The sequence below is a fragment of the Wolffia australiana genome, chromosome 15, assembly GCF_029677425.1.
Source record: "Wolffia australiana isolate 7733 chromosome 15, ASM2967742v1".
NCBI lineage: Eukaryota > Viridiplantae > Streptophyta > Magnoliopsida > Alismatales > Araceae > Wolffia > Wolffia australiana.
The window spans coordinates 12,654,531-12,670,554 of NC_135849.1; the positions used below are offsets into that span (position 1 = coordinate 12,654,531).

Below are 16,024 nucleotides of genomic sequence, written 5' to 3' on the forward strand. Positions count from 1 at the left end.
CAATCTCCTCTTAATTTAAAAGCAGGCGATTCCATATTAACCACACAGTTAAGTTGGAGACATTATTAGTGCAGGATCCATGCTTAGCCTTCTTAGAATTCAGTAACTTGGGACCCACAATTTATAGTCGAAGTACAAACCTCCATTTACAGTATATAGTAGGAATCCCAAGGTTAATAACCACTTGTGCAACCATTATGTGAACTGACCCTGTTGACAGTTAGGTATAAAACTATTAAGAATTTCTTCAGGATCAAATCACTGAACTCTTTCTCTAAAGGCACTTGCAAGCAAATGTGATTAGACATAATCTTTTTTTTACGTATTCATTTGCTATAAGTACAATTCCTGCACAGAAGAAGTTTTTTTTTTAATTTAGCTCATATACACTATTTGGTTGTTTGGTGCAAAATGCTTCGCATATTCCATATAAAATCAGAATATGGAAATGTCAAGTAAATAGCACAATAACCGTGTCTCGAAAAATTTTACATGAATGTGGCCAGAATGTTTGCTAAAAGCAGCCACATATAAGGTCGAGATTAATCAATTTCAAAATTTATTGCACGAAACAGTCTGTAATAGTATCACTCAAGAAGGTTTCAGCCGATAACTTTCCAAGTTCGGAAAGCTTATTTCGGTATCATTTTGTAACCATTATTCATAACTTACACGAGGCTGCACTCCGGAGGGAATCCCTGTGGGAACTGCCTAGCGTCGGTGCAGTAGTTGTAGATCATGTTTGACTTTTGTAACACTTGAATTTTAGTAGTCGGTGCAGTTGCGTCGATGTCGCGCCCATCACCTGGTTGTACCACGAGGCTATCCCGGAAGGACATCGCGAGGTCTCATTGGACCAGACGTACGTGTTGGCGTTGTAATTCCTGAAGGAGGCGGTGAAAGGCGCTTTGGACCAATCGGTTTTCACAAGGCCGCCTCTTGTCGCCCACTCTTCGCCATTCCAGATGGTCGAGTATAATCTCGTTGGCTGTCTGTTTGCATACGGGATTCCCTTGGCTGCGTTATTATTGAAGTATCTTATCGGGGTTCCGTCAACGTAGAAGCTGCAGATATCACCGTGGACAGGATTAGCGGTTTATCCAACAAACCGAAGAAAAAGATGTTTACTTACAGAATTATCTGAGGGTTCCATAGGATCGAGTAGGTGTGGAAGTCGGCGGTGGGGTCGAACCAGAGTTTGAACTGTTGTTCCCGATTCCCTTGTCCTTGAGTGAACAAGTTTGTGTGGAGCGTGTAGGGTTGCCCGCTGATATTTCCCAGGTACTCAAAGTCGATCTCGTCGTGGGTTGGGCCCTGCGACGATAACTGCACAATACATCCGTCAGGAATGACGGCTCTAGTTTTAAGTAGTTTAAAGGTAGCCCTAGAAGGCAGAAACTCACGTAGAAAGTAGTGACGGTTCCCGCTGAGTTTCCCGGGACGAGCTTAATCTGCATGTCGATCTTCCCAGATAGGTACTCGTTCCGTGACTAGAAGCCAGAGCCTGAGGCCCTGTCCAAAGACAAGGTAGCAAGCTGACCCCCGTTGAGGATCTTTGCCCGGCCATCTCCCAATGTGATATCAATATCCTGTAGGAAATTCCCCGCCGACGCAGCGCAGAACAGAGAGAAGAGAAGAAAACAGGACGCCTTGTTTATCCTGCTACCGGACGAACTAGCCATTGTCGATCCTAGGAATCTTCACTTTTGAGACCGTTGTGTTTGCGACGAGAGATTTGTGATTTCGATGTGTTTGTGATCTCGGTATTCTCCGTTATATAGGGCTTCTTTTCGGAGACTTCAGAAAGCCAGGAAGCGAAGGGTCATTTTTAACAGTATGATCCTGCGCGTTGAGGATTCAATATCAGAGAGTGTTCGGCTGTTGCTGTTGTTGAGCTGTCTGGAACGGACTTATATTTTGTGTCTAGAAGCTGGATCAAAGTTTAGACAGCTGGCTATTTTCTTTAATATTGTGGACGCAGGCTATAAGCAATAGATTGGTCACTTGCGCTGGTCCTCGGATTCTTTGGTGCGCCGACGCCCATAAGACTTTTTTTTTCGCTCAAACGCATGCGCAGTCCGCCGAGACTCTCGTTCTTGGCTGTCAAGGATGATGGATTTCACTTAATATGCTACTATGAGTGAGTTGAAATATTTGTAATAATTCATCTTGAACTGCTAAACCGAAAGTAACTTCGAGCGCAATATGAACGGCTTTCTCAACTAAACGACTAGCGAAACGTGCAATACTCAATAGCAGCAGGAAAATCATATCATGATTAATATCTTAGTTTCGATGTCATTACAGGTGTGAATTTAGTACTGTTGGGGTTTGTCAGCCCCCCCAGTTGAAGAGTGTGCAGATTCCACCCAGTTCAGTTGACGGTGAAGGATCAACTGATGAGGCTGCGAAGAATTCTGAGAGCATTGTTGTTAGGCGGGCGAGGCGGGAGACGAGGCCGCCTGCACGTCTCGATGATTATGTGACTGTTGCTTTGTTTGCAGGAGATATTGACAATCGAAGATTCACGACCGGTTATGTGTTTACGGTGGCCGGTGGACCTGTGAGCTGGAAGTCAACATTGCAGTCAACTGTTGCATTGTCTACAACGGAGGCGGAGTACATGGCAGCAACTGAAGCTGCTACGGAGGCCTTGTGGTTAAAGGGTTTGTTCAAAGAACTCGGCATTTCTCAAGGTGGAGTTCCTCTGTTATGTGACAGTCAGAGTGCCATTTTCTTGGCAAAGACTCAGGTCATTGATGTGCGGTATTACAAGATCCGGGAGCTGCTGAATTTTGAGGAGATTATTCTTCAGAAGGTGCACACGGAGGAGAATGTTGCAGATATGTTGACGAAGGTCGTTACGGCGGAGAAGTTCAAACATTTTTTGGACTTGGTGCATGTTGCAGGTACCTTGATGGAGGTGGAGCGCCTGCGACGTGGGAAAGTGACAAGATTACCTAGCGCACCTGGGGTGTCTGCCAAGGTGGAGTTTGTTGGGGTTTGTCAGCCCCCCCATTATGAGAATGTGGAGGGGGGGTTGACTAGTCAAGCCCCAATAAAGAGGAGGGGGATATGAAAAGGCTGAACCCTCCCTCTTGTCTCTTTGTGGGGAAGATGAAAGGGCTTGTTTTTGGGAATATGATAAGGCTCATGGCTTTTCATATTCCAGACCTTTCACATTCCCTAAACATGTAATTGGCCCTCTATATATAGAGGGCAAACCTGTTCTCAAAGGCAATGAATATGAGTTTTCTGTTCATTCTTCTTGTCTCTTCCTCCCTTCTCCTCTCTCTCCCTTGGTTTGTCTTCATCACTCCTTGGTGGTCACTCCCTTGGCTTGAGAGTTGAAGGAGTTGCTCTGCAGCACCACACGAGAAGCTAGTGCCCTGCACCGAGAGCCTTGGACGTTGACGTCACGCCAGTGACGTAAGAGGTTCCTATATCTGTCTCTATTCGCCGACTTATCTTGTCTGAGTTGATTCTGCATTTCCACCGTAGCGTCTTGGGTTTGTTCTCTTCAACGAGTTTCAACAAGTACATTGAGAAACTCTACATCCCCGTTAAGAAATGAGTTTGACCGTTCTTTGGCATCTGAAACCAAGCAGTGGGGGGGGGGTGTGCGTGTTGTTGTTGTTGCTGCCTGATATGGACTCATCGCCGTATGTAGAAGCAAGCGTAAAACTTCAGAGAGACTGCTATTTCTCTTGTATCGTCCAACGGCGAGAGTTTCGTCCGCTTCACTAGCCTGCGTAGTCGTACGGTTTGACGCCCTCTTCCATACTCTGTGGCCCCAAAGTATATGCGGAGGAATCCAACAACTTGCCCAAAGGTGATCCCTCACGTTTGTAATTATAGGTTTATGAAATTACCATTTTTCGGGTGTAAGAAATGTCAAAACTAATGTTTCAACTATTGAGAATTTTATGGATGTATCTAATTGCATGCTCTTAAACTATAATTTCGACATCCTTATTTTTGTGATTCACCTATTCTAATGATGTCATTATGGCATTTTTAATAAACATGGAGATTAAAAATTAAATGTGTAGAGATAAACTTTTTATTATAATGATGGCATTGATCAAGATATACTCAATAGGATTAATTTTTTTCTCTTCTGTTAAATCGGGACCAGGTCCTTGGGTCAGAAGGGTTATTGATATTTCTCCTGGAATCCCATTACCAAAAGATAGTCAGCACTGTCATTCTGTGCTGGTCCAAAAAAACTTCCTTCAAGAGAAATGGATCGAGGTATTTTTTACCTTCATGTTAACTCTTTGATCTTTCAAAACCAAAGCAACAAATATTTTTCAGATGTCGATAAGTCCATCTAGATATTTCTACTGACGTCTGCTGTAATTAAGACTTTTAATTTCTAGAAATCAACAGCCGAATTGTTGGAAAGCCTTAAAACTATTAGTATTCATCGTTGGAAAATATTTCTGTGTGTACAAAAAAAGCTGGAGATGCGCATTTGACACTGAAAGGGAAAACGGCATGAGATATGGACCGCTTTTTGACGTGGAGAGCTAGATAGTAGACTCTCTCAAGTGGCGATTGGATATTCCTTAGCTGTGTAACGTTAGGCTTCCACTTAATACAAAGACTGTAGAAGATTTGAATTACAGCTGATCCAGTGATAAATTTTATTCATGTATCAGCGAAGTAACATATCAAAGTTCAACTGACCTTCCTTCGAAGTCTAGATCTTTTCAGCAAAATGAGCACTAAGATAGTATGGTAGAGTATCAATGGTCTTCCTGCCTCAAGTTGGCCACATCATAAAATATATTCCAGAAGTTTTAATGTAAGAACTTCTTACTAAGAAGGGAAAAATGTTATTCCACCATCGCTTCCTGTACTGTATTATCGTCTTATGAGTCCAGCCGGTTAAACTTAGGACTGGGTACTGATATCTCTTTACAGCTGTTGAATGATCTAAAGATTTATCGGCCAAAAATAAATCAACGAACAAAATAAATATAATGAATTATTGATGTGGATAAAATACAACGACTTTATTTCTGTCCCAATGTCCCGTGTGTCTCTATGAGCAAAAATAAATTTAATGAGTGAATGTTAACTAATCTGATAACCAATGAAATTAGCCACTAACTTCAAGAAGGCAATGAATTTAAATATATTCCATCATATGTTAGAAATTAAATCTATTCAAACTATTGTTGCTAAAATAATAAAACGAAAATTGTAATTGAGGAAGCCCTTCCTTAAAAACCAAACCTTTAAATAATTATTGAAAGACAAAGATAGTATTGCCAATAAGGCACCACTTTGTTTAAATTTGAATTTTTTTTCAGGCGCACAAAAGATAGCTTTTCTCAACTGTCAACATGTGTAAGACGCATTTAAGGTTTCCTTGAGCCCTTGTTGTCATTGTTCTAAACATACAAGAACCATTAGCCGTCGGACTTGATTCACTAAGAACTTCGCACAGCAAAAAATAATGTTCAACCATCATTGTCATCATTTATGTATTTTCCTGGAAATAAATGAGAGACTTTTGATACATGAAATACGTCTAAAAACATACATACCAATAAAGGCTTTAATGTTGGGTATAAAATTTTAATGGTACGTGTAATAATATTTTTTCACCCAAACTCTCTCGATGGGATGCTTCTAACCATTATTGTAACAACTATTTTCAATAGACATGAAATTTAAGTTTGTTTATACTCCATGTAATGTAATCCACAGTATAATTACTTAAATTGATTTTTTTAATATGCACATAATTTCTATTGCATTATCGATGGAATATGGTTGGAAAGTATTTTTAATTTTTTGAAACATATATTTTATTAATTTCTAAAAACATGTAATACGTCTAAAAACATACATACCAATAAAGGCTTTAATGTTGGATATAAAATTTTAATGGTACGTGTAATAATATGTTTTCACCCGAACTCTCTCGATGGGATGCTTCTAACCATTATTCTACCAACTAATCTCAATAGACATCAACAGTATAATAATTTAAGTTTGTGTATACTCCATGTAATGTAATCCACAGTATAATTACTTAATTGTTTTTTTTATATGCACATAATTTCTATTGCGTTATCGATGGAATATGGTTGGAAAGTATTTTTAATTTTTTGAAACATATATTTTATTAATTGCTAAAAATATTTTCTAATATTTTATTTTTAGTCTCTTTTCCTATGCAGAATACCATAAGACATTAATGTAGAAAAGATTTTTTTAAAATAACTAGTGGTGTATCGCTCGTAAGATGATTCTAATTGGTAATTATTATACTATTTCTCAGTTAAAAAAGTGAGACTGCTGATTTCTGCATATAACTTACCATCTAAGCCTCTCACGCTAAGTCTAAACCTCTGCTCAACATTGTAGATGGAACAATGACAACAATGATAATTATCAGAATATAGATTTTTAAACCTCACATATTGTGTAAAAAGTTATTTGAAAACAGTTCACCTCATTGTTTTCTAAAAAAACCCACCAAATACTTGAAATTTCCAAATAGGATGACCCATTTTTTTGTTATATTTTACAAAATAATTTCAAATACCTTGACTTCACAAAAGGCTTCTATATATATAGATACATTTTCTACATATGATCCCGCATACATAATTTCATCATATTTTCGAAAAATGATTGTATTCTGCTAACTTCATCAAAAACTTTAAGAAAGAGGTTTACAACATAAGGTATTCATATAAATATTAAATCTGGAAGATATATTTGAAATTTATCTTACCCTTTACTGTCCACCTCTATAATATCTATGTTTTTTTTATGTGTTCATGCTATTTATTAGTCATGGAGCGCCCCCAAATGAGATCGAAAAAACATCATCGGAGGTGTCTTCACCATCAACAGCATCACGGCCGGTCCGTGTCCAGTCCGACCGGCACGCAAAAGCATCCGTGAAGACGCAGAAGTATAAAGACTCCGGGTCGAGCACGTCCGTGCACATGTTCACGTTTTAATTCTGTTTTCTTTCGTCTAAATTCTGTTTTGTGTTTGTCACGACAAGTGCACTGTACTCGTCGTGACACATCCGTGTCATCGTGTTTTATTAATCGTTTAACTCCAAAATCGTTTAAAATTTCCCTCTTTTGTTTTTTACTTTAAGTGTTGTAAGAGGAGTTCCTTGTTCGGCCCCTTAAATGACTGTTGTAATAGGCCCATCATGGCCCTATATAAGCCCATGATGGGCACGTCTTTCTTTCAGATCTGGATCAGTTGTTTTGGCAGTTACAGTTTTGCAAACTCAGATCTCACGAGAATAGAAAAGGCGGAGAAGGAGAAGAAGAAGAAGGAGAGGAAGAAGGAGAAGAGATAAAAAAGGGAAGAGAAGGATACGGGAGAAGTCAGGGAAGAGGGGAGAGTTCATCATTCTCTCTTCCCCCCTTCCACCATCCCATCGTTTTCTTTTCTTGTTTATGTTCTCTTCCACCAACCCTATGGCCGTGTAAAGATTATCATCACACTCATGGACTGTTGCCCCGTTGACCGAAGAACGTCGCTACTTTCCCCGATGTCGACGATGGTCACCCGCCAGGTTTCTATTGCCGCCCAAAACTGATGTAGCGACCGGCCACTTCTCAGCGGTTCCAGCAACGCTGCGATTCGCTTGCGGCTGCAGTTTCGGGCATCCAGCCTCTGGGGAGGTTGCCACATCAACGGAGTTGGACGGCTTCTCGGTGACTCAACTAGTCACGAAGAAGCCCCGGACGTGTTGACCTAGACGTCCAATTACACGTCGGCCTGAGGCCCTGCCGGTGCCACCTGATGGCGTCCATAGGAATTCCAGATTACCTACGTGATCAATCCTTCGGGATCACTGTGTGAGATCCGTCTTAATTCCTCAACGACCCACGACACATGCGGAATTATCGCTGAAGGGTAGGGATCACGGAGACGCGTTTTTTTTTCTCTCGTCTAAAACTAGGACGTGGACCGTTGGAAAGGCTTACCTGCTCGTTACATTGGAACACTGTCAGCACCGCCCAGGAAGAGGACACACACCTTAGACGATCTGATAACATTGGCGACGGATTGCCTCGTCGTGGCAAAGTTGATCTCTTCCGGTCTCTACCAGCCATTCTCCCAGTGACGCCAAGTCTTCCGACCCCATCCCAGGACGACCTGTGATCCAGCCAGGTAGTCGTTATCGCTGGTCGACCCGTGACACGCTGACTGTGTGGTATCCTGCTGCCCACGCCGGATAACATGTCCAAGCCGAGGTGCAAAATCGCTGCTCTCGCCTGCCGCCAGGCTCTCCTCTTGCCGACCACTCCAGGGTTATCCGTCAGACTCAGCCAACGGCTTGAGTCGCTTCGCTGCCACTTGCCGTGGCCTCCTCCTCCTCGTCTCCTCCTCCTCCAACACCCGCTCCTGCGCCGTGACTCTGCCGCCAGTCGAGCCCAGCCGTACCCCTCTCTATGGCATGTCTCTCCCTACACCAGACTGCACCGATACCTGCACCAACGGAGATCACGAGGACGAGCATCGCCACAGGTACCCATCCCTTGCTCGTCCGTTATATTACTTTCTACAGTATATTTTTGGCTGCACTCCACACCGCTCGAGTTAGTTTAAGAGAGAGAATTTATCTATAAAAAACTATGAAGTTGAGCGAATTACCTAGGTACGGGTCAAGCCCGTCCGTTTCATGCGAGCCCCTACGAAATTATTTCGTTCAGTGCCGTAGTCACCGTCGTCGCTCCGACGAGGGTCAGAAGGTTACCATCACCATCACCAGATGCTTACCACGGAACTCAGAGCACGGCGAACCCCACGAGTTGGGGTCTGCACGTACATCTATGTAGGAATTCACATCACCATGTAGTTACATTCCCGTTAGGAAAATTACCTGTTGGACGACGCCTTTGACGAGGTGCGACATTAATAAGACATTTAGGATATCTATTAAAATTCTGGCATCAGAACATTCCTATTAATATATATATATATCTGTGTATATATATGTATATATATTAACCTTTGCTCTCAATTAATATCATGTATATTTTTATCTTGTCTCTTCTTTACTGATGATTTATTTATAACTTATCTCATTTATTAATCGAATCTCCCTAAAAATATTTGTTTATGGTACCTAATAACATTAGGAAATAATACCAGAAGTGTATTATCCTCATTCCATAAGCCTTTGATATTTCTTTTCTATTTAAATGATTTAACCTTTCAAAATGAAATAATAAATAGTTATTATGTTTAGTTGAAGGCATCAGAACCTGAAACAAAACTTATATATAGGGATATCAAACAAAATAACATAAGAAAATTGTGTCATTGCTGAGGTTTACATAAAGTTCCATTTTTCAGAATGACTGGAAATTATAAAATCATATTTAACGGAGTCAAAAATTATTTTCAAATAATGTTTACGTGCACCTAAAACTTAAGATTAGGTAAAACGTTTTTGTTCATGTAAATCCATGATATATGAACCAACTGTTTCTGATTTGTGTTCATGTAAAACGTTTTTGGTGTCCCATGGATTATAACTGCTTCTGATTTTTTTTTATTTATAACTATATTTTAAATTCATTTTGGGGTCCTTGCACTATATAGCACCATATTAAATAATAGTGGGGCGAAATGATATCCGAGATATTAAGAGTGTTTAATTCATGATAAAAAAGATTTTGCACTAAAAATTAAATGATGTGTTGGAAAGTAGGCTATTTTTTTACCCCCTAAAGGTTATATAGTTTAGATTTTATTTTCCTATTTATCCTATTTATGCAGCACCAGTGATGAATATATAAGTTATTAATGTATAAACCAATCTAGAAATAGGGAATAATAAAATTAAAAATTTTGGAAAATAAGAAACTCTGAACATATGATCAGAAGTGCATTTTTAAATTAGGGATAAATATTGTGGTATACAAATTAAATAAAAATCAACATTATCTATGGTCAACTTAAGGTTTTATTTTCCTATTTATCCTATTTAATGCAGCACCAGTGTTGAATAGATAAGCTATTAATTGATAAACCAATCAAGAAATAGGGAATATTAAATTTACAAATTTTAGAAAATAAGAAACTCTAAACATATGATTGGAAGTGCATTTTCAATTAGGTATAAAATTATGGTATGTAAACCAAATTAAAATCAACATTATCTATGGTCAAATACATTGCATGTAAGCTGATAGTTCATTCTTATTCACCAGGCATAGAATGAAGGAATTTACAAGGCTAGATAGAATATCAATGGAAATATATATGGCTGGAAAGTCAATCACAAATTCCACTTTCCAGATATTCATGGATACAATATATGTATATTCTCCACATAACATATTATAGAGCATGATGTCTGGATTTGCACCATATGGGTTGGGAACTCAAAGTATCAATTGGTTTAAATCAGTTATTGATTTTTTATCCTATATTATGATGTATTTAAACCAAATCTTTTATAATAAATTTTATTCAGTCATTACAGTTGTCAACTAGACTAATACACATGCGGAGAGTGTGACATGAGAATGGTTTTCTTAAGATATTATTAGACATACTTAACCTTCTAGGATTTGCTTGAGAAATCCTATTAATAAAATATAGGCAAAATCATTGATGACTTTTATCTACAAAATAATTATTCAAGTGCCTATCCTTCTTCTCCCTTCCCTTCCCAAGGGCCTTGACTCTTGATGTGATAAGAGTGACAATTGTGGATCATGAAAGGCATGGAACAATATTGAGGATTGAGAGGAGACATATAGAGTCTGGATGCTATATGACACCCAGAAAGAAAAGTATGATTATAATTTTAATATCATATATCAATGAGTATAAATAAATGTTTTTTATATCCAAATGTGTATAAATAAACTTTATTTTATCTTAAATTAATCAGTATATTTTAATGACAACATTTTTATTTTTCTTTATTATATGATATTTCATAATGTTTTTGACATTAAATTTATAAATACATATGATTGCTTGTAAGAACAGGTTGTGAATTTATTTGCGTATTTAAGGGTTTTTCAACATATTTATTCGAATTCAATCAACTCTGCCATTAGTGACAATATGTAGGGATTGCATTGGACACACTCACTGTGCATGGCCAATAATTAGTTATCCCATTTAAATGCAATATTAGTGATGTTGGTTTGGAAAAATGTTTCAAATAAAAAATGTATTTAGACAATAATAGATGAAAATTTCCATGGATTAAATGTGGCAGCGGGAGAAAAATATTTATTAGATATTTATTAATGCGCCTAACTTTTGACTGAATCTGTACACGCCGATTCACACAATTCGGTAATGACAAGAACATATTAAGTGGACTGAATCTACCTTCTTATTACTCCTTGTTAAAATCCATGAGAAAAAATTGATGTGACCCTTGATGAAAAACTTGTTGCCTATCAATAGCTGCTTTGGCAATTTTAAGTAGATGTGTAATTTGCGGATGATTGGTATTTTTTTGTCTTTGTTCGAGGAATCCAATGCGGTGTGTGATAAGCACCTTGAAGCTAGTGTGATTTGTGTGTTGAATGATAATCTTAAATGAGATGAAGGTATTCTATGCCATACTCATAGTGAATGACGAAGACTAAGGAGGAGAGATAAATGATTAACGTTCTAGAATTACCTAAATTAAAATCATAATATATGACGATAGAGAAGTCTTGGAATAAGCTTTTATGGGTAGTTATTTCTTTCTGTTTTATATGAATGCAGAGTCTGAAATCTATAAGTAGAGCCTCCCATTCATGTGAAACATATATCCTTATATTTTGTTCCTAATTAAATTTAGGGAATTATTGACATCCAAAATCATGTTGGGTTCCATTCTTGCCATTCAAGAGTAATTCATCAAAGGAGTAGTCTGGTCAAGAGTTGGAATGAAAACAACAATTTGACATGTTGGGAGCATAAAGTACTTGATGTAAGGTCCTCTTATATTATTGTTTTGCTTATTTTTTGTCTCTTTTTCTTGGTTTTCCTCCTCTAGGATAGCCTAATTTCTCACTGTTCTACTTACCAACACAGAGTCTTGGTTTGCTTTTTATGTTTTACATAAGATCAAACATATAGAGCGAATTAATCTCTTGAAAAGGGTGATCAGTAGAAAAGACTTTAATATGTTCTCAGCTAGTCAAAAAAATTTTGATATGTTATGCAAGATATCCTTTAATTTACAATTCATTTTTCTAAAAACTTAAAATATTTTTCAAAGTGACAGCTTTATTGGCAGATCTTTTGAGGAACGATGCAAATCTGGGATGTTCAACTTTTAAAAATGAGTTGATAATAAAAAAACAGCTTGTGATTATTTATGTACATAACTACAGAATGAATCTTTTCAATGGAGAGTAAAATATAAACGGTGACCAAAACAATTATTAATGTAGTGGAAATGGGAATCATTGAGATTCTAAATTGCTTATAATATGGTTTTATGCAATGCACAGATGATCATCAAGAAGAAATATATTTGTCATATGTTTTCATAATAGAGATGCTCTAGGTGCATATCAATGAAAGTCGTGTTATTAGGATAATCAACAAGCATAGAACCACATAAAAATTAAATAAACGAGGATGGAGTAAAGTTAAGGTCAACCCCCAACTTAAATGTTTTTGTTTTTTTTGAGATATCATACGTTGAGGTACATGAATCATCGATCACACCATCAATTGATAATAAAAAAGAAACAACTATCACACAATTAAATGATAATAAAATAAGAATTTCATCCATGTCAGGTCTAGCATAACACTTTCAAAATAATTATTTTCTATTTTATGCAATTTCTTGAGAATGAGGTTCAAGGAGGTGGCAAAATTGGGTTCTAGGGCTGTGATTGGCATCAAACCATTACGATTGGCACATCAAAAGAAGAATACTGAATGTTCGAAATGCTCGACTCACAGGAAACGTACGAGAATGCGTTATGCAATGAGAATAAATGATGCATTTTTTTAGTAAATTAAACGAGATGAACGATGGAAACCTGCTGATCCTGGGCATATGCACAGATAACAACATGAGGGGTCAGGAAACGGACAAGCTCCCAATGACCAAAGTGCTCGACTCAAAGGCCAATGGCTGTGGAACGTTTATCGTCCGTGAGCAACGTCCATCGTCGCACACGACGCCAATCCGACAATGACAAAACAAAACCCTTAACACAAGTCCCGTGGCTAATCCTTCAATGTATAGAATCTCTCAAGGCAGCGGAACAGGCGAGGATGGCATTGAAAGATGTGATAATATTGGAAATAAGGGGGAAGAGGAAGCGCCAACGGGCTTGGGCCAGGTTGTACGAAATGTACGGCATCCTTCATTTTGGACCGAGTCACACCAAACGAGAGGAATTCTGGGCAAAATTGACGTGGCAGGCACAAGAACGGTGGGGCTGCAGATGTCATCACAGATGGTTGTGCCAAAGGCGACGACGATTGTGGTGGTGTTGCAAGATAGCATGAGGCCGCGCACGTATCGGGATGGGTGACCATTGATAATGTGATGAAGGGGTCATGAGCGGTCAACGACGACAAAAAAAGGGGGAGGAGTTGGCGGCCAAAAAAATGTCGACTGAGGTTAACCCAGCACTCTCTGGGATGATGGGGGCAAGAATTGTGGGGGAGCAGGAAGACAACGGGAAAACTAAGCTGCGGTTGTGGTATGACAGTAGACTAAGACAGCCGATGGCGGGGCTGCACGCTGCACGAAAGGGGTAGGGCCTCAATGGTGCAACCACAACTGGCGGGAAGTCAGAATGGAGGGCGTAGGGTTCTCGGATGGTTGCTGGAGTGAAGGACTGACACGAGCAATGCGGGCAAACCCTTGCAGCATGAACTAGTGATGGCCGCGGACGTTGATCGTCAACGACTTTAATCTGAATGGGGTAGCCAAGCAACCTATTTCGGGTGGTCTGAGCTTCATCGATGCTAGCAGCAAGTTGATGGTGGGGTCACACGTTGCACGGGTCCAGGGACCTGAGGATGCAATGCTAAATATTAGGGGAAGGTCAGGAAGATGGTCACAAGCTTCTAGGGCATCTACAGTAGGCACAGATCAGCACGGTAGTGTGAGCAAGTCTACGTAGTTTGAATCAAGGCAGTTATCGATGGTTCTAACCCAAAAGGCGCGAGCAGGCAAGCCTGTCTGGGGCGACTGGAACGTCATCGGTGCAAGCAGAAGAGACCACTGGGTCCTGGTCGTGGAGGCTGATTGGACAGTCGAGAAGGTTTTGAGCGATGGCAGTTGGTTCGATGATGTCCACCACTAGGGTTAACCGAGGTTGAACAAAAGAATGCAGAGCTATAACTTCCCCAACGGAAGGTGGATGATGGAAACCCTAAATCAACAATTCATACTTTTTTCTTCTTCTAAAAGGACTCTCTCCAAAAATGTTAACCCTTCCCTCCTTTCAGAGTAAAAAGTGGGCCTATAGGTGCCCTTATGGGCTCCTATAGGGTGCCCTAATGGGCTCCCCCCTATAGGGTGTAAACTTAAAAAAAAACATACAAATAAAGCACAACATGGGGGATGTTGTACACACGCATGAGGGGGCCTCCCTACAACCAAAAGTAACAGCACAGGTGTGAAATAAAATGATGACACATGAAATAACGGTGATAGGAGGCTGTCATCAAACCTGATATTGGAAATTCAAGTTCTTCGCGTCGGCTCGGGCTTTGCGACGCAGCTGTTGACGAGTCTGAACTCAGTTTGCTGGATGGTCCTCCATCATTAAATATCCTCCTCCATATGGTCCATCCCCGTTATGGATACACCATCATTGTTACACCATTCCCATCGCATTCCAAGTGGAGGGAGTCCAAGCAGTAGAGATTGACCAACGATGGGCAACTAAATAATTTGTGCCTTGGTTAAATTTTAAAAAGATTTTTCCTCTTTATTAGTATTTTTTTTTTCATAAACCCTAAAAATTTAAGTTTATCTTTTGATATCCCAAATATTATTTCTGTGTGATCCCTCTAGGCCCATGTATTGGTCTAGTTATTGACTCTACAAGTCAAGTGATGCCTATTAATTACTTCAAGAATGATTTAATCATATTACTAGATATCCTTTTTCAGTTCACGGGGAGGCCAAGGTACACCTCATGCTCACAAAGGATACAAAGGATTCTAGTTGCTCTCTCATGGAACCTTTATATCACCAATTAGAATGAACGTACATTATCTCATCTGCCTTATGATCCTAGGATGAATTATGGTATGGTTAACTTTTAAACCCATTACGAGTCCTCATAATTAGTACTAATGGGTATGGAAATCTATGGAAAAGTATTATTTGCTATTTCACTTATTTCATCAAGGACTCTTCGGTTTTAAGGCTTGGATATGGATGAAAACTTTAAATGATTTGAAACAAAAGAGTTAAAATAAATTTGAAACAACATCAACAAAAATATGAAGAAAATTAGCTAGGCACAGATCGTATCAGTTATTTCTTCGATCCTTGAGTGAGTCGCGTCAAGGTGGTCATGTGTGCAACCTCTTGTTGTATACATGTGATCCTTGGCACATCGAATGTCTTCCTTCACCTTGAGCAGCTTCATTCACACTCCATTGTCATTGTTAGGAAGTCCTAATTTAATTGGTAATAAAAAGAAACCATGGCAAAAGAAAGAGAAGGGAAAAAGCCCTAAACAATTCTTCCCTGGTGAATTTCATTTAATGCCTTCCCCTATTTATATTAAGTTGGTATTTTTTATAAATCCACTCACCTTTAAGCATATCTTACAACGTCCAAAAGGCCATTTGCGTGACCCTCACCTTTAGGTCTAGTACCCAATAACATTTATGGGCATTCCAAATTAATTAAGTGCATCATCATATAAAGTAATTAATGCCCGAAAAATTTAACCTAATGGATAGGTCGAGTCTCTAGCAAGTAGGGTGTCAGGCTACACCTTGTGTTATATAAGATAGAAAGGAGTGTGTCACTCACTCATGGAACCTGTCCACCATTGGCTAGGTGTAT

The 16,024-nt window shown here is 39.1% G+C and overlaps 1 long non-coding RNA gene and 1 pseudogene across 2 annotated transcripts; one reads left to right on the forward strand and one right to left on the reverse strand.

The window, feature by feature from the left end:
• Positions 1-450: 450 nt before the first annotated feature.
• On the reverse strand, positions 451-2,013 carry LOC144713199 (xyloglucan endotransglucosylase protein 7-like; annotated as a pseudogene). The gene is made up of 3 exons (XR_013583976.1): positions 1,404-2,013; positions 1,133-1,326; positions 451-1,064 (listed from the first exon to the last, which is right to left on the reverse strand). The product of XR_013583976.1 is annotated as a xyloglucan endotransglucosylase protein 7-like (transcript).
• A 5,238-nt stretch (positions 2,014-7,251) lies between these two features.
• LOC144713200 (uncharacterized) lies at positions 7,252-11,994 on the forward strand. The gene is made up of 2 exons (XR_013583977.1): positions 7,252-8,523; positions 11,819-11,994. It is a non-coding gene; the product is annotated as an uncharacterized LOC144713200 (long non-coding RNA).
• The last annotated feature ends 4,030 nt before the right edge of the window (positions 11,995-16,024 follow it).